Raw genomic sequence first — 23,799 nt, 5'->3', positions numbered from 1 at the left:
CAGGTTAGTTGAGGTAATTTGTACATGTAGGTGGGGGTGAAGTGACTATGCATAGATAATAAACAGCGAGTAGCAGCAGTGTACAAAAGGGGGGGGGGGGGGGGGGGGTCGTCAATGTAAATTGTCCGGTGGCGATTTTGATTCCAGATGGTCCTTCTGATTCCAGAAGGACCATAAGCTGTTGCTATCGATAATGTGTCTGATTCATAATTTTCACCTCAAATAGAGGTAGAGGGACATTTGTCAGAGATTGCTTGTTGTGAGCGCTGAGGGAACTTTATGCACTTGGCCAGATGATTCTGCCTCTTTGTTGCATTCTTCACATATGATTTGGCACAGTATTTGAAAATGTACACAGCTTCCTTCTACATTAGCTGCAGTGAAATGTCTCCACACATCAGATAGTGCCCGTGGCATTTTCCTGTAAAGATTTGAAAAAATGAGTTAAAAAAACAACATACAATTCCATGTACAGATAAATAGTTAAGTAGTTAAATTAAACAACTCCTTTGTAAGATAAATGTTTAAAAAATTAAACATGTATGGAAACAGGGGAATTAACACTCCTCAGTTAGCAGGCTCAAGCAAGCTAAAACCCACATAATAGCAAAAACTAACTAGCAGAAATTGTTAACAAGTTAGAAATTATTTAAACACACTTTGCTCTAGGCTACTATTTACTAGTTAACAAGAAATCATGTATGTTGCTGTAGGCTACTATTTACTAGTTAACAAAAAATCATTTATGTCGTATCAAATAAATTCACCCCACCCACTATTGTAATCAAAACTTAACAGAATGCAAGTAGTCCTTGGCTCAGACGGTGTAGTTGTGTGGGCTCAATAGCATCTCATTAGTGTGCAAGATCTTGAGAATCAGCTGTACATGTGATGGAAGAATGCACTGTGCATGCAGAGGGTTGCGATTCCATTGAATTGGGGATAGTTTAACCAAAATATGCCACAAGACCTAGAATTGCCTTATGTGTATCTCACAAAAAAAGGGTCGCTAACTTTTTTTGATGAATTTAAGCAAAACCGCCCAAATTCCAGGACTTAAATTTCCGGACATTTTCCATGGGAAGTTATCGGAAAGTTTCCGGCCCTTCTGGTTTGGATCTGATATAATTGTGACAGGTATCGGCTATGTGTAATTTTAAGTGACTTGTCTGGAAGGCCGAACATGACTGCTGCAGTAGAGAGCGAGACATTTTATAATTTATGCTGATGGTTTTGCTTTTCACGAGAGTGGAAAGTCAAAAGTTTGGACACACCTACCCATTCCAGGGTTTTTCTTTATTTTTGCTATTTTCTACATTGTATAATAATAGTGAAGACATCAAAACAATAAGATGACACATGGAATCATGTAGTATCCAAAAAAGTGTTAAACAAATCAAAATGTATTTTATATTTGAGATTCTTCAAAGTAGCCACCCTTCGCCTTGATGATAGCTTTGCACACTCTTGGCATTCTCTCAACCAGCTTCATGAGGTAGCATTTCCATTAACAGGTGTGCCTTGCTAAAAGTTAAACAGCAGATTTTTTTTTCTTAATGTGTTTGAGCGAATCAGAAGAGAGTCCTATTTGGTAAAAGACCAAGTCCATATTATGGCAACAACAGCTCAAATAAGCAAAGAGAAACAACAATCCATCATTACTTTAAGACATAGACAGTCAATGTGGAAAATTTCTTTGAAAGTTCCTTCAAGTGCAGTCGTAAAAACTAAACACAATGATGAAACTGGCTGTCAGTAGGACCGCCACAAGAAAGGAAGACCCAGAGTTAACTTTGCTGCGGAGGATAAGTTCATTAGAGTTTACTGCACCTCAGATTGCAGCCCAAATAAATGTTTCACAGAATTCAAGTAACAGACACATCTCAACATCAACTGTTCAGAGGAGACTGTGTGATTCAGGCCTTCATGGTGGAATTGCTGCAAAAAAGGACACCAATAATAAGACTTGCTTGGGCCAAGAAACATGAGCAATGGACATTAGACCGGTGGTAATCTGTCCTTTGTTCTGATGAGTCCAAATTAGATTTTTGGTTTCAACTGCCGTGTCTTTGTGAGTCGCATAGTAGGTGAACGGATGGTGTGGGGGTGCTTTGCTGGTGACATGGTCTGTGATTTATTTTGAATTCAAGGCACACTTAACCAGCGTGGCTACCACAGCATTCTGCAGCAATATGCCATCCCATCTGGTTTGCGCTTAGTGAGACTATCATTTGTTTTTCTACAGGACAAGGACCCAAGACACACCTCCTGGCTTTTTATGGGCTATTTGACCATGGAGAGTGATGGAGTGTTGCATCAGATGACCTGGCCTCCACAATCACCCAACCTCAACCCAATTGAGATGGTTTGGGATGAGTTGGCCTGCAGAGTGAAGGAAAAGCAGCCAACAAGTGCTCAGCATATTTGAGAACTCCATCAAGACTGTTGGGAAAGCATTCCTCATGAAGCTGGTTGAGAATATCCCAAGAGTGTCCAAAGTTGTCATCAAGGCAAAGGGTGGCTACTTTGAAGAATCAAAAATCGGTTTAGATTTGTTTAACACTTTTGGTTACTATATGATTCCATATGTGTTATTTCATAGTTTTGATGTTTTCACTATTATTCTACAATGTAGAAAATAGTAAAAATAAAGAAAAACCCTGGAATGAGTAGGTGTTGCCAATCTTTTGACTGGTACTGTAGATTGGCAATAGGCTACAGCCATATAGCCTCGACTCCATGTGTGGCAAAGGTTAATAGATATCTAGTAAATGGAAGATGGAATTAAAAATACGAAATTGAAGGTTAAAGGTGAAGGATAGGCGTCTCTAGTAACCGAACGAATAGAACGACCGACAAGCTGGCTTGGGTAGCAACCCTAGATTTGTGTTGGGACTACATCTTGTGGAAGGATGAAATAGTATTAATCAAAATAAGGTTATTAGTGAAAATATGTCAGTCATTATTTTAATACGTTGGTAACCCGTTGTATTAAAGTGATAATGCCCTCGAAGCCGGTGTTTGGAGGATATATTAGCACTGGTTGCCTAACAACACCTGTGCCAATATCCTCCAAACACCGGCTTCGAGGGCATTATCACTCAACCGTAGGATGAGAAAGTGTATGCACTGCAGCCTCAGTTATCCTAGCTAGCTAACGTTAGCTAATTTAACTAGCTTCTCCCAGTTTGATGCAGTCAAATGTACTATGTATTCATATTTGATCATAAATAACCTAGCTATGGCGTGAGTTGGCTTGGTTGGTTGCTGTCTCTCCCTCCTTTTTGGACACGTGAAGACCTCTAATTCTTGAAACATTATTATGCTGTAATGTTATTTGATCTCTGAGAAATTAAGCTAATTGATTGCACCCATATAGGCCATTTTAATTTATAGGATTCACATAATATTCAATAAATATAGTACCTAACATCCGATTTGGACCAAACTTTTTTTCTTTCTTTTTTTTTTAGACATGAGGAATCCAAAGTTCCAAAAGCCACCCACATATCCCACCATAACAACCAGTATACAGTATCAGTTCTTTATGTCTGACAAGCAGTATGGAGCTGTGGCTTGGGAGTATTGCTTCTTCATCCTCTGTAATGCATTCCTTGTTAATCGGATGTTTTTCCCCCTGTTCAAAGAAATTAGTCATTAAAGTTAGGTTTATAGGCCTCCCGGGTGGCGCAGGGGTCTAGAGCACTGCATCGCAGTGCTAGCTGCGCCACCAGAGTCTCTGGGTTCGCGCCCAGGCTCTGTCGCAGCCGGCCGCCGGGCGCAGTGCGCGCTAACCAAGGGGGTCAGGTGCACGGTGTTTCCTCCGACGCATTGGTGCGGCTGGCTTCCGGGTTGGAGGCGCGCTGTGTTAAGAAGCAGTGCGGCTTGGTTGGGTTGTGCTTCAGTGGACGCATGGCTTTCGACCTTCGTCTCTCCCGAGCCCGTACGGGAGTTGTAGCGATGAGACAAGATAGTAATTACTAGCGATTGGATACCACGAAAATTGGGGAGAAAAGGGGAGAAAAAATAAAAAAAATAAAAATAAAAAACAGTTAGGTTTATGGCCCACATACAACCTGATATTACCAAATTCTGACCACTAGATGGTGCTGTTCCTGTCATTAGGTGAAAGTTTAAAAAAAGATATCCATATCTCTGTGTCCAGTATGAAGGAAGTTGAGGTCGTTTTGCGATCCAACACTAACTAGCCTTACCCATAGACTTTCAGTCATTGAGCTATCTGCTAGCATGAGGTAACCCTTTAATGGTGCAGATGCTTGTTTTGGAACATAACGTGTCCTCTCTATTTGGCCAAGAAAATAACCTTGCTGGATAACTTGGATGCATGAATTTCACCTTTTACGTCCATGTTATCATTCACAATTCCAATCTAGTATTCATCATAGCAGCAAACTAGAAAATCAGATGCTCGCACATTCACCATTTTATATCTATGGATTTTCCGAGGACCAAGTCAAACTTAATGGCATAATCTGTGTCAGTATCTAGGTTTCCATTCAATTTTGGACAGATTTTCATGCAAATATTTTAAAATCTGCATAAAACAATGTGCATTTTCCCACCATATATTTTTCCATAACTCACTTATTGTGGATAAAAGTTGGCATTTTTGACGTAGTGCACATAAAATAACTTTTACGGTTAAATTACTATGTACTGAATGTAAAATACAAGTTAAATGGGTTTCATCGCATTTAATGCTACTGATGGTTTTGGCACAAACTGTTGCGTTATATAGCAAACGTGCCCACTCTGGTCTTGCCACTTGCGCTCTAGCCAACAGCTCGCAGATACAGTACGGGTAGGCTACCTATATTGAAAATATTATGCATATACCGATATAATTTGTATTTGTCAAAAGGCAGCCAAGCATCGATCATCGTCACTAGAATAAGACCCTCACTTTTTAAAGGAGCATCAAGCACATCAAATGCACTTTCACCACCCTGTGAAGTTCATAACTTATTTCATCTGTAGCCTAATAAACTGCATGGTTTCCCGAGTCATAGTGGGAGGACCACGCAAGTTTACTTCGAAATGATGGTTATTATATCAATATTTGCGCATTTCCACTGCCATTTCTCGCATAAGAAATTTTACCGACACCATGTCAAATGAACAAATTGTCTGTCGGCATATATGAAATTGTACTGGCGTATCCTGTTTCCATCAGCCCGGTCGTGACTTTTTTCATTCCTCAGGTAATTTATCCGCATGAAGTGGTTGGATAGAAACCTGGTTACTGGAAACTCTGCACCTATGAGGCTTTTGTAGAGTGGAACAAAGTGATGGAAGCTGCAGGGTCCTGGCACAGTCATTGTGTTCGCATATCTTTCCCTGAGTTCTATGTGCAAATTTTCCATGTCCTGTTCTATGAAAAACACTTTCACATCACATCTATGCACCACACCATCAGGTCCACAAATGCATGGCAGTCCTTGTCCACCTTTACTGCATTTAACATTAGTGCCATTTTGATGTATTGTACATGCACACAGAATGTGTTCCAGATGAGCCGACTGCCACACAATGCTTCGGGCAGACTGCAGTTTCTTTGAGAAAACTGCATACAGTTCTTTAAGGTTGCACAGAATGACTATTGTCTGCTCGTGAATTTTGAATTTGACAAAATCCTTTTTTCCTGGCATAAGTCTACTATATACATCGTCATTGTCGAATCTAATTACCAAATCCTCAACTGGAAAATCATTGCCAAAGAGTGTTCTCCATGATACCTTTCTCTGAAGCCAGTTTTCTTGTTGCCCTTATGTAAACACTGACATTAAAGACCTCTTTTAGTTTTGACTATAGACCATGATGGTGGAGACATTTATTAATGTGTCTTTTACTTTCTGCTGGATAATTCTTTTTTTTCTTTCCTTAGTAAATGAGCCTGTCAAGATCTTCAGCATTTTTATTAATTTCTTTAAAGATCTCAGGCTGCTCTGAGGCGCCAGTTCCTCAGGAGATACATTGACAGCTTGAGCAGCCTGCTGATGTATGGTGTATTGTGCATCTTTGAACTTGATCTGCACATGAAGATTTATTTTTGCGCAGGATACCTTGGAATGAGATGCCTCTCCTTTGAGCTGTAGTGGACTTAACACCAATGTCACTTAAACTGGAGTCAAGACAGGACTTCATTCTTTTAGCAGCCTGTTCACTGTCAAAATCATGACCAGATGAATTATGTGGATCTCCATTGTCACTTTTCATTGAAAGCAATGCGACATCATGGACGCAATTTAATTCCAGGGATGACATGCTCACTGAACATTCCCTTAATTCTTAGCTACCTCCACATTTACTTCTGAGTGATCTATTTACTGCTTTTTAGTGATTATTAAATGGATCACAAAATTTTCTTTGGAAGTCTGAGTAGATAATCAATAGCTTTTGCAAATTGTGTGGGCATCCTTAATTCAAACCTGTCCTCCATGAAAATAATTTTAGTTTGTACTCTTAGCTACCTCATGCTTCAAACTAACTGCCCTTGAATAGTCCATTGAATGGCAACTCTGAGGTATTTCCCTATGGTGCAATTCTCATTAAGGGGTTTCCTACTAGCCCAAAACGTTGGAGCAATTGGCAAGTGACTGAAATGCTGAGCATGACAACCCTATTAAAAAAAGAGAACCAATTAGGACATTTACCATTAGAAACCGTTAAACCTACGCAATACACCATTATATAAACAATTAAGCCTTCACCAATAGAAACTATTGCGAAACACAATGTGCTTTGGGGATATTTACCTTTTTGAAGACCATTTAGAGACCAGAACCATTAGAACTGCTGTAGCCTAGTGGTTTGCTTGTTCACCGGAAAAGGTCTAACTGCTCCAGACCTCTTTTGAAGGGATTTGGCCACATACTCAATGTATTCTCAATCAATAAAATGTTGCTCATGAGGTTGAAAAACCCTGCACCTATACCTCTACCTGGGTAGTACCCAACTTCAGCTGTTCTGATTGGGAGGTTATCCTGTCCTCGTTCCGAATCTCAACCAATCCTAATCTTAACCATTCATTTGTATTGAATGTTTTTATTTATCGAAAACCCCTAACTGGATATAATAGGGAGCCTTTTTAGCAACACCACCGTCTAGTGGTCAGAACCTGGTAGTATCAGGTTGTATAATGGGCGTTCAAATGGTCTTTCAACAAAATGTTTCAGGAATGCTTATCTGTTTCAAACTACAGAAATAATTTCAGAACAATCTGAGATGGTGGGTGTCAATCCTCTCTCTTGTGTTTTTTAAGGTGGAATGACTCAGGAGTGATTGTAGCCTATTGTGCTCTTCTGATATGAGTCTAACTAGCTTACTAACCTGGACAACCTTGCATATTTGAATTCAACTTTAGTCCACCTGACAGGGTTTCTGAAAGGGAACTCACTCTCCAAATTACAACAACAAGTAGGTCAGGACTGGACCAGAATGAGTTGACAGGTTTACCTGAATTGAACCCAGCTCCCTTCCCCTGTTTCTAGGTGATATACAGCTCATTCGGTGGGACCTCTAAAGGCCTGCACTTCAACAACCTAATTGTTGGCCTGGTTCTGTTGACTAGAGGACGTGATGAAGAAAAAGCTAAATGTGAGTATTGTAACCGACAGACTTATGGAACCTCTATAGATGCTTGTGTTGACCATGTAATTACAAGAATAATCATATAATTTAATAGGATCTCTGAGAATAAAAACAAACAAATAGACCTTCACAAAATGACCCCTCTTTTGTAGTGGTATCTAATTTGTATTCTTGATAATGTCTAATAATGCGATTCACCCCCATTGTGAATATCACACATGACAGATTTGCTTATGAGGCTAAGCTTCTTTTTGTGGTTCTCCTTCAGACATTTTCAGTCTGTTTGCCAGCGATTTGGGCAATCATGCAACGCGAGAGGACATGGAAAGTATGCTGCAGACTGTGGATGGAGAGATCCCACTTTCTCTCAGAAAGTGTTTCTCTGAGGTTAGCTCATATGCCTTATTTGAATGAATATGTATGGGTAACTGCCAAAACAAAGGAAACGCTAACATGAAGTGTCTTAGTAGGGCGTTGGGTCACTACGAGCTGCCAGAACAGCCTCAATGTGCCTTGGCATAGATTCTAAAAGTGTCTGGAACTCTATTGGAGGGATGCGACACCATTCTTCCACAACAAATTACATAATTTGGAGTTTTGTTGATGGTTGTGGAAAACGCTGTCTCGGGTGCCACTCCAGAAGTGTTAAATTGGTTTGAGATCTGGTGGTTGAGAGAGACACACACACACACACTTCAAACCCCCTATGCTCCTTTGAGACCCCTCTTTCAAAGTCACTGAGATTTCTTCTTCTAGCTATGGTATCCAAAATATTGGGCAACTAGGCATTTTTATACATGACCCTAAGCATGATGGGATTTTAATTGCTTAATTAACTCAGAAACCACACGTGTAGAAGCACCTGCTTTCAATATGCGTTGTATCCCTCATTTACTCAAGTATTTCCTTTATTTTAGCAGTTACCTGAATTTGACTGTTTTAAACACATTTTGACAGCCATGTTTTCACAAACTGTATGACCACCAGGGTGGGTGCAAATCTGCTATTACACGCTTACCAGGTATATTTTATTTGTTCACTACAAACATGCCACATATCCTAATGTATCCTTATCTAATTGTAAGCTGCCGACAGAACTTATGTTACCTGTTTGGGATGGCAGGTAGCCTAGTGGTTAGAGCGTTGGGCCAGTAACCGAAAGGTTGCTGGATCGAATCACCGAGCTGACAAGGTAAAAATATGTCGTTCTGTCCCTGAACAAGGCAGTTGTAGGCCGTCATTGTAAATAAGAATTTGTTCTTAACTGACTTGTTCTTAACTGACTTGCCTAGTTAAATAAAGGTTCAATAAAATAAAAGTGCACAGGGCTGCTAATGCTACTTGACACAGAAAGATAATTCCACTATGTGTTTTGCACCTTTGTTCAAGGCTTAGTGGAGTTTCTGTTCTTTTCTTTACCAGGGTGAGAAGGTAAATTCTGAGAAATGTAAGAGCTGGCTCCTGCAGAACAAGGGTGCCTTCACTTTCTCCCGCTGGCTCCTGTCCAGTGGGGGGGGTGTCACCCTGACAGACCATAGTGACACACCCCCCTTCTCCCTCTGGCTCCTGTCCAGTGGGGTGTGTCACCCTGACAGACCATAGTGACACACCCACCTTCTCCCGCTGGCTCCTGTCCAGTGGGGGGGTGTCACCCTGACAGACCATAGTGACACACCCACCTTCTCCCGTTGGCTCCTGTCCAGTGGGGTGTGTCACCCTGACAGACCATAGTGACACACCCACCTTCTCCCGCTGGCTCCTGTCCAGTGGGGGGGGTGTCACCCTGACAGACCATAGTGACACACCCCCCTTCTCCCGCTGGCTCCTGTCCAGTGGGGGGGGGGTGTCACCCTGACAGACCATAGTGACACACCCACCTTCTACCAGACCTTGGCTGGAGTAACACACTGTGAGTGACTGTCATCCTGATCCTTTGGGAGATATACTAAATAATAGCCTAGGCTAGCGGTCTTGTCATGCCACTTATAGATTTTCTTTCTTGCAGTAGAGGAATCGGATATCATTGACCTGGAGAAGAGATACTGGCTGCTGAAAGCTCAGTCTCGGACAGGACGATTTGACCTGGAAACATTTGTCGCTTTAGTTTCTCCCACTATTCATACATCCCTAAGTGAAGGTAAGAGAACACGCAGGATGTGGATTTGATTTATTGGATACTTCTTTTGAAGGCGATCGTTACGTCCATTTCTCCTTCTGTGCAGGTTTGTTTCATGCCTTTGATGAAAACAGGGACAATCACATAGATTTTAAGGAAATCTCATGTGGACTATCTGCTTGCTGCAGAGGGCCTTTGGCAGAGAGACAGAAGTGTAAGTAGATACACAAGCACTAAGCCTTGCTGTTTGTCATTCTTTCATGACATTGACAGTTTCAATGTGTAACTTTCCTCTTGTTTCTTCTCCCCAGTCTGTTTCAAAGTGTTTGACGTTGACCATGATGGGCTTCTGTCTCGGGAGGAAATCGCAGAAATGGTTAGAGCATTACTGGAGGTGTGGAAAGACAATCGCACAGACCTTCTACCTTTAAGTACCATTTGGCCAGACTGGACATATGATGGACATACTGTAGATAATGATAACTGTTGTAATGTTTGTAGTTAGATTGTTTTGTTTTAACCTGTCCCATTACTACTCTGGGTTCTTACTTAAGCCTTACCCTGCCTCTGTCCCTTAAGGAAGCGGACACTGATGTCCATGCCATTGTGGAAGACATCCTGAAGGAGCATGACACCACTAAGGTATTACCTTACTGCTTGCGTGACTTTGGATTCATACAGATTTCGTTAATGTTGTCAGAAAATTTTGAAACCTGTTATTGGTGGTTGTTGTGTTCTTTAGCAAGGGCATTTGACCCTGGAGGACTACCAAATATGGAGTGTGAAGAGTGCATTTGCCAATGAGTTCCTCAACCTGCTGTTTCAGGTAAGAGCCAGCCACCATGTGTTTCTACTTTGGTCAACATTATGTGCTTTGTGTGCTTTTCTTGTTCTGCTGGATCACCAGTCTTCTGCTATCGTGTTGGTCTCTAGGTGTGTCATATTGTCCTGGGGCTGCGGCCTGCTTCCCCTGAAGAGGAGGGACAGATAATCAGGTATGTGTGTCTGTGTCGCCATGTCAGTGTCCTTTCCTGCTGTCATACACATGCTTCCTTATCCCCTCATCAATCAATCAATCAAACACTTACAAACTCACTCACTTGTGTCTCCAGGGGCTGGTTGGAGAGGGCTAGCAGACACGGCCTCCAGCCAGGAGACTACTGGTTCCTCATAGCAGTGCCGTGGTGGCAGCAGTGGAGGGACTACGTCAAATATGTAAGCAAGGCTTTTTTGCTGCTTGACACCATGATCATCTGTTTATCATACTGTGCCCATTCTACACTACAATGTCTTTGCTGATGTGATTGTGGTTGTTGGCGTCTCTTCCAGGTTAACAAGCATATCGTGGTGGAGCAGCCATTAGTGTTTGGCACAGTGAGGAGTGGTGTAGGGGCCGGAACCCAGGCCAGGGCAGAGCAAGGCCCAGAGGGGGAGAGCATGGCCAGCTCCTACAGCTCCACAGAGGAGAAGTTCGCAGACAACATCTCCAGTGCATCAGAGGCCTCCGAGACGACCACCAGCGGCAGTGAGTGGCTAAGAATTCTCAGCACCCTGTGTTACACTTAGTATTAGCAAAACAGTTGGATACTAGTATAGCTTAATTATAAGGAAATGTACCACTCATTATACCTGCCTTGCCTTGCATACTGTGTGCTGAGAGTGAGTGTACAACTGAATGTCATTGAAAACCATTAATTTGCTCTCCTCAGGCCTTCTACCCCGGGGCTCGACTGCTACGGATATCTGCTTTGCCCGTCAGCATGATGACACAGACAATCAGTGCTTCCTGGGGGCTGATGGGAACATGGTGGTTCTAAGGCCTGGGGCCATCGATAACCAGCCTCTGGTCACATCAGAGCCCTTAAAGGTAAGTTAGGCACCACAAACAACACTGTGGAAGGGGATGGACTCAATTAGAGATTAAAATGTTCCTCTTCTTCAAACTGGCCTTGCCATATTGTTTCAGTTTTAAATCTGTCTATCTTGAACTGTTCCCCTAGGCTCCCACATTGACTATGGAGGGGGGCCTACTGAGGCGCTCCCCGTCCCTGATTCTAGGCAGGGACTTTGAGGTTGTGCCAGAGCCTGTGTGGAGGGCACTCTACCACTGGTACGGAGCCAACCTGAGTCTCCCCAGGCCGGTACATACATTTCAACTCTGTAAAGCAGGACCACTTGTGGATTTTCCATTAAACCGTCACCATTATCATCCCTATTGATCCTGACATTGTGATAACCTCACATTCCCATCCCCTCTTCTCCTGTTGGCATTCCCAGGTGATCAGAAACACCAAGACAGACTGTGCTGAGCTGGAGCTGTTACCCCGACACCTGCTCTTCCTGAGGCAGCAGCAGCCCCCCGCACGCACCCCTCAGAACAACGTCTGGGTCAATATGGGTAAGAGGTTCCCCTGCATGTGTCTCCAGCACTTCTCCAAAGGTTACAAAGCAATGGAGGGACAAGAATAGCAGAGTACCCTAGTGACTTTCTGCCCAAGAGTGTCCAGGGCCATTCAGCATGTTGATCTGAAAAGCACGTCCACTCCCGACTGCGGACTGCGGACGATTGAAAGACCGCTCGTGCGATAGATGCGTTCTGCCTACAACACAATCACGACTCAATCTTGCAAAGTTAGATTTGGTTGGTTGCATTGAAGGGGGCTGATATTATATTGATGCAAACATAATTCCCACGTTAGAGGGAAGCGTTGATCTGTTTAAGGAAGTATGTAACTTGGCAAAGTAGTTTAATCACTAGAATTCTCTGCGCGGGCTGGCATTTCTTCTGCACAGCAGTCCAGGAGGAGGAAGGCACTTAGAGGGAACATTCGTCACAAGACTTGGGGCAGCACAGGGACACAAAAATGTTTAATTACCTTTTTTGTGACCTGAGTCTTTTAACCAAAATATCACAGATGAGACGACAGATGTACACATGCCCCTGTAAGGGCGGGAGGTTACCGTGGTAGCACGACTAGAGTCATGTTTGTGTCTGAGATTGAGTTTGTCTAGTAGAAGCCTTGTATTCTCTTCCCTAGCTGTTGAAACTCAAACATAGAAAAACAACCTAGCTTGTGAACAAAACAATGTAAATAGCCAAGAAACACAAGGACAAAAAGTCTTTCAGCAGACTTTCATTTTAAGTAAATTAGACCAACTTTCATGCCTGTGCGCAGCGCTTCTAAAAATAAATCTTTCACTCCGCTCATCACGTTCGCACAGCCCCAGCCAGGCAGTGTTGCAGTGTGAGCTGAAATAGGCTATGTAGGATCTGGGCCTCATTATATGTCAGAGCATTTGGCCACGGCAACATGGTCTGTGAATTTTCTTCCACACCCATTCCTGTGCTTTTTACCAATCATGTGTGCAGAGCAGTTCAATGTATCCGTGGTGTCTCCCTGAACTCCCCCAGGTAACGTTCCCTCACCTAGTGCCCCTCTAAAGCGTGTGTTGGTCTACACGGGCTGTTTCAGTAGGGTGGGCACCATCAAGGACATCCATGAATACCTGTCCCAGAGACTCCGCATCAAGGAGGAAGACATGCGCCTCTGGCTCTACAACAATGAGGTGGGTGTGACTCATAGAAGGTTGACCCTTTGTCAACATACATGGCAGAGTTCTCCCCAAAGAATGTAAGAGGGGCACTGCACCACCTTGTGGACTTGGCTGTGCCACTATTCAAAAAATAAATAAAAATAAATAAATACAAAATGTAAACACACACACTGTGAATTACTTGAATTGCTCTTGCTTGGACCTCATACTGATGGTCCCTGTTCGGTAGATCATTGAATAATGACATTACTAGGATAATTCTAGAAAAAATACTGTGAAGAATATAAAATAATTATTTTGCACTTAACCAGTGTGCGCTGCTTTATTTGTTATCATTTAAGGCTCTAGATTGCAGGAAATGGCACTTAGTTGTTCAAAAAACACACATCTCTGAGTCCAAAGGGGGCCACGGCCCTCCTTGAGACCTCCCCCTCGACTGATTCATCAGCAACACCTTGTTAAAAAAAATACTGGGGAGAACTCTACACTGCACACACAGACATGCACAGTAAACACTCAAACTCAAATACTCACACACACGCTAATTTTACAGTTCAAAACATTGTATTCCACAGAATTATCTGACCCTCCTTGATGATGAAGACCATTCCCTGGAGGGGTTGAAGATCCCAGATGAACAGTACATGGTCATAGAAGGTATGCATCATAACAACTCTGTGTTTTTAATAGCTCCATCATGTATTGTCAGGATGAATAGATGAAGACACTTTTTTGTTTTCATCAGTTCGGAACAAGGACATGAGCTGGCCAGAGGAGATGTCCTTCATCGCTAACAGCAACAGGATGAACAGACACAATGGTAAGACCGTCACTGCATAGTTACAGCACCAACACAACATTAGCACTCCTATATGTAATCATTATTGATCATTTAACATTAACTGGGCTGATTGCTACTTGGATGTATTATAGATAAGTCTGTCAGACAGCACTTGTTTTGCTGTCTCCAAACACATTGAAGGGGTCCTACTGACTGCTGTAGAAGCTTTTGATGGTTGAATAGCGTCCTCAGACTGTTGCCTCCTGCTGTTGTTCACAGTCCCTACTGAGAAAGGTGCGACTGGACTGAGCAACCTTGGCAACACGTGCTTCATGAACTCCAGTATCCAGTGTGTGAGCAACACCAAGCCTCTCACAGACTACTTCACCTCAGGAAACCACCTTTACGAGCTCAACAGGTATGCGTGTGCATTATTTTAGACTTAAAAGAATGCATGCTTATTATACAAGAAAGTATTATTGTACATGCTTATTATACTCTTTGGGCAGATAAATCCACAGCAAGCAGAGATTAATTGTGTGAGTTTCTTTTTAATTTGTGCTGTTTGTGTCCATAACAGGACCAATCCAATTGGGATGCGGGGTCACATGGCCAAATGCTATGGTGATCTGGTTCAGGAGTTGTGGAGCGGAACACAGAAGAACTTGGCCCCTCTGAAACTCAGAGTATGTCCACAAACAAGCCTCCAACTGACACCGCCCCAATAACACTACAGACTACCAACCTAAAAGTACTTTATTTCACCCTAAAAAATAAAGAGTCAAATGGTTGTCTTTTTCCATTTTCTCCTTGTCCTCCGTCTCGTCCCTCAGTGGACGATAGCGAAGTACGCTCCCCGGTTCAATGGCTTCCAGCAGCAGGACTCCCAGGAGCTGCTGGCCTTCCTGCTGGATGGCCTTCACGAGGACCTGAACCGTGTTCACGAGAAGCCCTACGTGGAGCTGAAGGACAGCGACGGGCGACCAGACTGGGAGGTTGCTTCTGAGGTCAGAGTTCACACACACTGTTCCTATCGTCATGGTGGGGAGATCCAGAAATAAGGCCTCAGGTGAATCACCTCATGTAGCTGTTGGAGTATAAATATTGATTTGGAGGTGTAATATTAGCTTTCTGTGTCATCTTGAACTGCTAAAAGTTGTCCTTTGTAGGTCAATTGGTAGAGCATGGTACTTGTAACGCCAGGGTAGTGGGTTCGATTCCCGGGGACCACCCAAATGTGAAATGTATGCACGCATGACTGAGTCGCTTTGGCTTAAAGTGTCTGCTAAATGGCGTATATTATTGTCTGGTGTGATGATGGTGAATTGTGTTCCCCCAGGCGTGGGAGAATCACCTGAGAAACCGCTCCATTGTGGTGGACCTGTTCCATGGCCAGCTCAGGTCACAGGTCAAGTGCAAGACCTGTGGCCACGTCAGTGCACGCTTTGATCCCTTCAACTTCCTCTCTCTCCCTCTGCCCATGGATAACTCCATGCACTTAGAGATCATAGGTGAGCCTTATAAATCAAATTGTATTGGTCACGTACGCATATTTAGCAGATCTTATTGTGGGTTTAGTGAAATGCAGTGTATACAGTACTACAGTGCAACATCCAGAAAATACATTCCAAAAGATTTACATTTACATTACATTTAAGTCATTTAGCAGACGCTCTTATCCAGAGCGACTTACAAATTGGTGCATTCACCTTATGATATCCAGTGGAACAACCACTTTACAATAGTGCATCTAACTCTTTTAAGGGGGGGGGGGTTAGAAGGATTACTTTATCCTATCCTAGGTATTCCTTAAAGAGGTGGGGTTTCAGGTGTCTCCGGAAGGTGGTGATTGACTCCGCTGACCTGGCGTCGTGAGATGAAATGATGAAAAATAAGCATCATATTGGAGATATGTCTCGAAGTCTGTCGCCTGTCCACCCTTTCTTGTACTGGACTCTGAGCTTTACAGTAACAGTGTGGTGTTGAACAGAAAGCTATTTTGTTACTGTTGTCTTTTGAGGGAATATATATTGGATCCCGTGCCTCTGAAACACTTTTCTCTTTGCTTCCTCTGTCCAGTCATTAAGCTGGATGGGTCATGCCCAGTGCGGTATGGGCTCCGGCTCAATGTGGATGAGAAGTACACAGGCCTGAAGAGACTCCTGAGTGAGCTCTGCTGCCTGAATCCTGAGCAGATCTTCCTGGCTGAAGTACATGCCTCCAACATTAAGGTGGAGCCGTCATCTATCCTCCAGCACTGTACATCCATCCATCACACTGTCAATATCACAGTCTGCACGTAGACTAATGATTGTCTGTCTACCCTATTTTTAGAATTTTCCACTGGACAACCAGAAAGTGCGTCGGGCGGTGTGCGGCTTCCTGTGTGCGTTTGAGATCCCGGTGCCAAGTGCACCCACGTCTGTGGTGTCCACTCCCACACAAACAGATGGTATACCAATTGGTTCTTCTGTTCATTAGCGACGTTTCATTCCTTTTTTAAAGGCAATCCGTAAGAAGTGATGAAAGGGGTTTAGAATCCAAAGAAGTAGCAACCAAACACACCTTGGAATGTAAACAAATGCACAGGTTCTATAAAACAGATGAAAAAAGGTAGATACTTTGACACTAGAAAATATAACGTATAACATTTGTTCTTCGTGTCATCTCCAGAAGCTCAAGCACTAGCCTATGGGAACGCTACCATGGTAACTGACAGTAACTCTCTGAACCTGGGACTGATCCCCAAGGGCATGCCCAGCACTGTGGTTCCCTGTGGCACAGAGGGCAGCCTTGCTAACGGTCTCCCCGACGGCCCCGAGGTGCTCCCTTCACTGGGTACATTATCACCATCCACAGGAAGATGGTAAGAACTGCAGGATGGGCTAAAGATGGAGAGAAGATTAGCAGTGCATCAAGATTAGTCAAAGTCTATATAATGCTCACTTCTAAACCATGGGTCATTTGTGTTTGTTTCGTAGATGCGGGCAGAGTTATACTTCCTGTCCAGTCAGAAGAACCGCCCCAGCCTGTTTGGGATGCCGTTAATCGTGCCATGTACAGTCCACACCAGGACCAGGGACCTGTATGATTCTGTGTGGACCCAGGTGTCACGCCTGGCCAGTCCCTTGCCCCCTCAGGAGGCCAGCAACCACGCCCAGGACTGGTCAGTCTCTCCAGACCACTCTCTGTATTTTGTCAGGTGGCTTTGCAGTGTTTAGTGTTCTCCTAAAGGTACAGGTGTATGATGCTGATCGGTGTGTGTGTGTGAACACAGTGATGACAGCATGGGCTACCAGTATCCCTTCACCCTGCGCGTGGTGCAGAAAGATGGCAACTCCTGCGCTTGGTGTCCGTGGTACAGGTAATTAAGTCTGTCACCACAGTACAACATATCACTATACGGTTGAAGATAGAGAATCTGTTCATTGATACCCTGTATTGTTGTCCCCCTCAGGTTCTGCAGAGGCTGCACAGTGGAGTGTAACGATGAGAGGGCTGCTGTGGGAAATGCCTTCATGGCTGTGGACTGGGACCCCACTGCTCTGCACCTCCGCTACCAGACCTCTCAGGAGAGGGTAAGAGAGACATGAGGCTGGGGATAACAGCAGCAGGAACCCTAGGGGTCATATCAATGTATTTATTCGATATCTAATGGATATACGTTATACACTAAGTAATGTGTGTCTGTCCTGCAGATCGTGGAGGAGCACCCCAGTGTGGAACAGAGTCGCAGGGCCCAGGCAGAGCCTATCAGTCTGGACAGCTGTCTGCAGGCCTTTACCAGTGAGGAAGAGCTGGGAGAAGATGAGCTCTACTACTGCTCCAAGTGCAAGACCCACCGCCTGGCCACCAAGAAACTGGACCTGTGGAGGCTGCCGCCCATCCTGGTCAGACATAGAGCTCATTCCCTCTGCGTTAACTTCCCTGTCCTCTCCCTATTCATATGTGTCAATAGGCAACAGTTGAAACCTATTCAAATATACATGAATAAACCCCAACTCAAACATTTTCAATGCTATGTCTGAAGTGCAAGTTGGCACATGACACCACCCACTCTAAAACCCCTTTATTCTGTCCATTTGAATTGCAGATAATTCATTTAAAACGGTTCCAGTTTATGAATGGGCGGTGGATCAAATCCCAGAAGATTGTTAGGTTTCCCAGGGAGACGTTTGACCCCAGTGCTTTCCTGACCCCAAGAGATGCAGACCAAAGCCAAGAGAGCTGGAGGGATAAGCTGGGGGAGGAGCTACACGACACAGAGGGAGTAGTGCAAAAGTCTGGGGGTGGAGACACTGTCTGTAACCCTGCCCTGACTCTCAACAATGGGAAAGGTTTGTATAGAATCTTGACGGGTTTCAGATGTACCTGTCATATCCCACTTATTATTTAAAGGAGGCTGGTGTTCTTCTATGAATATGTGTCTGTTTGCAGACTCTCTGGGCTCAGGGAGGATGGCCAGCACCCCCCTCAGCAGAGACGTCTGCCCCAACTGCAGCCCTCAGAGTGAGGGCAGAAGGCAGGGCCGTGGGCTGGTGTTTCCCATGGGAAGCAGGTACCAACTGTCCCTCAGTAAGGAGAGCCTGGACAGTGGCAGGGAGAGCCCCATGGAGCTGGAGGCCAGCAGGATGAGGAAGGGGAGCATGGGAGAAGGCCTCAGTGACTCCACCTCTGGTGAGGACACGGCCAGAGAATGTGACAACACAATGTCTGTGTCTGAGCTAAACAGCAATGGCTACCCCGAGGACAGCATGGATCTGGAGGCCTCCCAAGGCCAAAGAGACAAAATCTACCTGGATGCCATGTACAACTTGTATGCAATTTCAGTAAGTATTAAGCGGGTCAAATATTTGTTTTTCTTTGTAAGAATTGTACTGTTCTAGCCTGAAGCCTTAGAGTAAAGTGACTGTCTATCTACCATCTGAAATATCCTCTAACCCCCAATCACTTTTGGGTTTGCAGTGCCATTCAGGGATCCTAGGAGGAGGCCACTATGTGACATACGCCAAAAACCCAAATGAAAAGTGGTACTGTTACAACGACAGTAGCTGTAAGGTAAGCTGTATGCCAAAAACAGAACTTATATCTCTGCTATGTGATGCAGTGTTCATTGTCATCTGTAACTCAGTTATTTAAAGTTCACAAGTATAAACAAACCTCACTGTGTTTTCTGTGTTAAGGAGTTGCAGTCAGAGGAGATTGATGCAGACTCTGCCTATATCCTGTTCTATGAGCAGCAGGAAGTGGATTATTCTCTGTTCATGCCCAAAACTGACGGCAAAAAGGTGGCCGACACAACTTGCATGGACGAGGACTTTGAGTCTGACTATAAGAAGTACTGTGTTCTTCAGTAATGGACTGTCTGTCGATATGTGTCAATGTGCTGCTGGTTCATCGACATGCTTGTGCTACAAAACCACCTTACTATTTGACTCTGAAATCTCTCAGGTTGAGATGAGCTGAAGCTTAGAAATCATCCCTGGTGGTTAGAAGTGGACAACCAACCGTTTTTACACCTTCATAGTGGATGGATCTTTTTTTTTTCAAGTAATGGTACTCAAGTTATTTCTCGCTTGCGATGTCAAACAAAACGTAGGGCTGTGTATTGGTTTGTTTTGGCACAAACACCTTGTCGGGGAGTGACAATGCTTAGGCCCATGGTGTTGGTCCTAGGCCAGATGTGACAAATGTGGGAGTGTATGTTTTTTTTTGTAAACCAATGCCAGTTGCAATATGCCATTAATGTTTTGATTGGTATGCTCTGCAGTTTCATCCCCTCATTGAATAATACAAAAAATTATTGCAGTAGAAGCAAGTGTTCACTACCTCATCATACTCATCATACATCATAGCTTTGGACAGTAGTCAAATGCAATGTCACAATTGCAATGTCACAATTCTAAAATTCCCTTTTTTTGTTGTCCTCAAATGTAAATGATTTAGACTCCAGACCGATAGGCCTGGATTATAGTCAGTGTTTCTGAACTACATTTATGTATTTGCATTGCAATGTACCTTTTGTTTGTTTATCGTGTCAGGTCTTTTAAGAACAAAGCCTCAGGTGAGAGTATCTGAGAGAATCTTCCTGTAGCATCTGATCTGTACCATTTGTGTGTAGGTCCATTCCAACAACATATCAGTCTGTTCCATCACAACATTGTGATGTTATCACATCAAGAGTCGTGTCATTACAGTAGTGCCACCAACAGGCTGTATCATACTGTATCATTGTGCCCAATTTAACACAATTCTTTATATACACTACCGTTCAAAAGTTTGGGGTCACTTAGAAATGTCTGTTTTTGAAAGAAAAGCACTTTTTGTCCATTAAAGTAACATAAAATTGATAAGATATACAGTGTAGACATTGTTAATGTTGTAAATGACTACTGTAGCTGGAAACGGCAGATTTTTATGTAATATCTACATAGGCGTACAGAGGCCTATTATCAGCAACGTCAACAGTGAAGAGGCGACTCTGGGATGCTGGCCTTCTAGACAGAGTTCCTCTGTCCAGTGTCTGTGTTCTTTTTGCCATCTTAATATTTTCTTTTTATTGGCCAGTCTGAAATATGGCTTTTTCTTTACAACTCTGCCTAGAAGGCCAGCATCCCGGAGTCGCCTCTTCCCTGTTGACGTTGAGACTGGTGTTTTGCGGGTACTATTTAATGAAGCTGACAGTTGAGGACTTGAGGCGTCTTTCTCAAACTAGACACACTAATGTACTTGTCCTCTTGCTCAGTTGTGCACCGGGGCCTCCCACTCTTTCTATTCTGGTTAGAGCCAGTTTGCGCTGTTCTGTGAAGGGAGTAGTACACAGCATTGTACGAGATCTGGAATAGCCTTCATTTCTCAGAGCAAGAATAGACTGACGAGTTTCAGAAATAAGTTTTGTTTCTGGACATTTTGAGCCTGTAATCGAACCCACAAATGCTGATGCAATAAAACTGGCCTTCTTTAGACTACTTGAGCTTCTTTAATCAGAACAACAGTTTTCAGCTGTGCTAACATCTTTGCAAAAGGGTTTTCTAATGATCAATTAGCCTTTTAAAATTATAAACTTGGATTAGCTAACACAACGTGCCATTGGAACACAGGTGTGATGGTTGCTGATAATGGGCCTCTGTACACCTATGTAGAAATTCCATAAAAAATCTGCCGTTTCCAGCTACAAGTCATTGACAACATTAACAATGTCTACACTGTATATCTTATCAATTTGATGCTATTTTAATGGACAAAATATGTGATTTTCCTTCAGAAACAATGACATTTCTAAGTGACCCTAAACTTTTGAATGGTAGCGTATACAGTTGAAGTTGGAAGTTTACATACACCTTAGCCAAACACATTTAAACTCAGTCCTTGCTCGCACAAGCTTTTTCAGTTCTGCCCACAAATTTTCTATAGGATTGAGGTCAGGGCTTTGTGATGGCCACTCCAATACCTTGACTTTGTTGTCCTTAAGCCATTTTGCCACAACTTTGGAAGTATGCTTGGGGTCATTGTCCATTTGGAAGACCCATTTGCGACCAAGCTTTAACTTCCTGACTGATGTCTTGAGATGTTGCTTCAAAATATCTACATAATTTTCCTCCCTCATGATGCAATCTATATTTTGAAGTGCATTATTCCCTCCTGCAGCAAAGCACCCCCACAACAGGATGCTGCCACCCCCGTGCTTCACGGTTGGGATGGTGTTCTTCGGCTTGTAAGCGTCCCCCTTTTTACTCCAAAAATAACGATGGTCATTATGGCCAAACAGTTCAATTTTTGTTTCATCAGACATTTCTCCAAAAAGTATGATCTTTTTACTGGTGGCTTTGGAGTAGTGGCTTCTTCCTTGCTGAGCGGCCTTTCAGGTTATGTCGATATAGGACTCGTTTTACTGTGGATATAGATACGTTTGTACCCGTTTCCTCCAGCATCTTCACAAGGTCCTTTGCTGTTGTTCTGGGATTGATTTGCACTTTTCGCACCAAAGTACGTTCATCTCAAGGAGACAGAACGCGTCTCCTTCCTGGGCGGTAATGATGGCTGCGTCGTCCCATGGTGTTTATACTTGCGTACTATTGTTTGTACAGATGAACGTGGTACTATCAGGCGTTTGGAAATTGCTCCCAAGGATGAACCAGACTTGTGGAGGTCTACAATTATTTTCTGAGGTTTTTGCTGATTTCTTTTGATTTTCCCATGATGTCAAGCAAAGAGCCACTGAGTTTGAAGGTAGGCCTTGAAATACATCCACAGGTACACCTCCAATTGACTCAAATGACGTCAATTAGCCTATCAAGCTTATAAAGCCATGACATTTTCTGGAATTTTCCAAGCTGTTTAAAGGCACAGTCAACATAGTGTATGTACATTTCGGACCCACTGGAATTGTGATACAGTGAATTATAAGTGAAACAATCTGTCTGTAAACAATTGTTGGAAAAATGACTTGTCATGCACAAAGTAGATGTCCTACCCGGCTCGCCAAAACTATAGTTTGTTAACAAGAAATTTGTGGAGTGGATGAAAAACGAGTTTTAATGACTCCAACCTAAGTGTATGTAAACATCCGATTTCAACTGTATATTATCTTAATGTTTTATTTAACTAGGCAAGTCAGTTTTGATCAAATTCTTATTTACAATGACCGTCTACACTGGCCAAACCCAGACGACGCTGGACCAATTGTGCGCCGCCCTATGGGACTCCCAATCACGGCCGTTTGTTATACAGCCTGGATTCAAACCAGGGTGTTTGTAGTGACGCCTTTAGCACTGAGATGCAGTGCCTTAGACCGCTGCGCCACTCGGGAGCCCTAATGCTAGTCATGAGATCACAACTTCGAAGGGCAGAAGTTGTGAATGTTGCATCTTTTTGAATGCCATAGGTATGAGGTATTTGATTTAGGCAGAGTGGGACATTAGACAGTTTGAGCAGTTATACCTTACCGTTATGCAACAAGTGAATAGGTAGCTTTTCCCTCTGAGCTTTGAAATATGTATTTACTATAACTATATTGACATACACTATGTGAAACATAGGAGTTGAATTGAATCTAATCAGATGGAGAAAAAAATCCTACTCTTTAGGCTGTGAGCTATAGTATATCCATTACAATACATAGCTCTCATTTCTTAAAAGTCTTGTTGAGGTATATGCTTTATTTGGTGAATCAATTACTGATTATAACAGCTGGACAGAAACCTACCAACTCTACCTGGCCTATGATGGTAGAACGATACACATCCTGATGACAATTATATTTTTTTACATTTTAACATTAGCCAGCTATTGCCGTGGTCATTTTCAGTATTGTCCCCCTGAAAAGCTTGATGCAGTGAATACTACTGAATGATTTATTTATTTTTTATGTCTATTTAGTTTTTTAATTTATTTCATGTACTTTTGTAAAATGTTTAAATTGAAATTTTATTTTGCAATAACCCTTGAGGAAAAACTGAAATGTACATAAATACTTTTGGAAAAAAGATGTATTGGAATATGAGCTGTGAAGATCTGCATTGTATATGGAGTGAATTAGTTTCTGTGACTATTAAAGCAGCCAATGAACTATACAACCTGTCTCCCTTTTTCTTGTACAAACTTATTCGGCGGCAGGTAGCTTAGTGGTTAGAGCATTGGACTAGTAACCGAAAGATTGCAAGATCGAATCCCCAAGCTGACAAGGTAAATCTGTTGTTCTGCCCCTGAACAAGGCAGTTAACCCACTGTTCCAAGG

General features: G+C 43.1%; 1 pseudogene; it reads left to right on the top strand.

The window, feature by feature from the left end:
• The first annotated feature begins 9,420 nt into the window (after nucleotides 1-9,420).
• Nucleotides 9,421-23,638, top strand: LOC129866866 (ubiquitin carboxyl-terminal hydrolase 32-like; annotated as a pseudogene).
• Nucleotides 23,639-23,799: the final 161 nt, after the last annotated feature.

Source organism: Salvelinus fontinalis, chromosome 2 (genome assembly GCF_029448725.1).
Source record: "Salvelinus fontinalis isolate EN_2023a chromosome 2, ASM2944872v1, whole genome shotgun sequence".
Lineage (NCBI taxonomy): Eukaryota > Metazoa > Chordata > Actinopteri > Salmoniformes > Salmonidae > Salvelinus > Salvelinus fontinalis.
The sequence above is the reverse complement of the archived record's forward strand: the minus strand, read 5'-3'. Positions and strand labels throughout refer to the sequence as shown.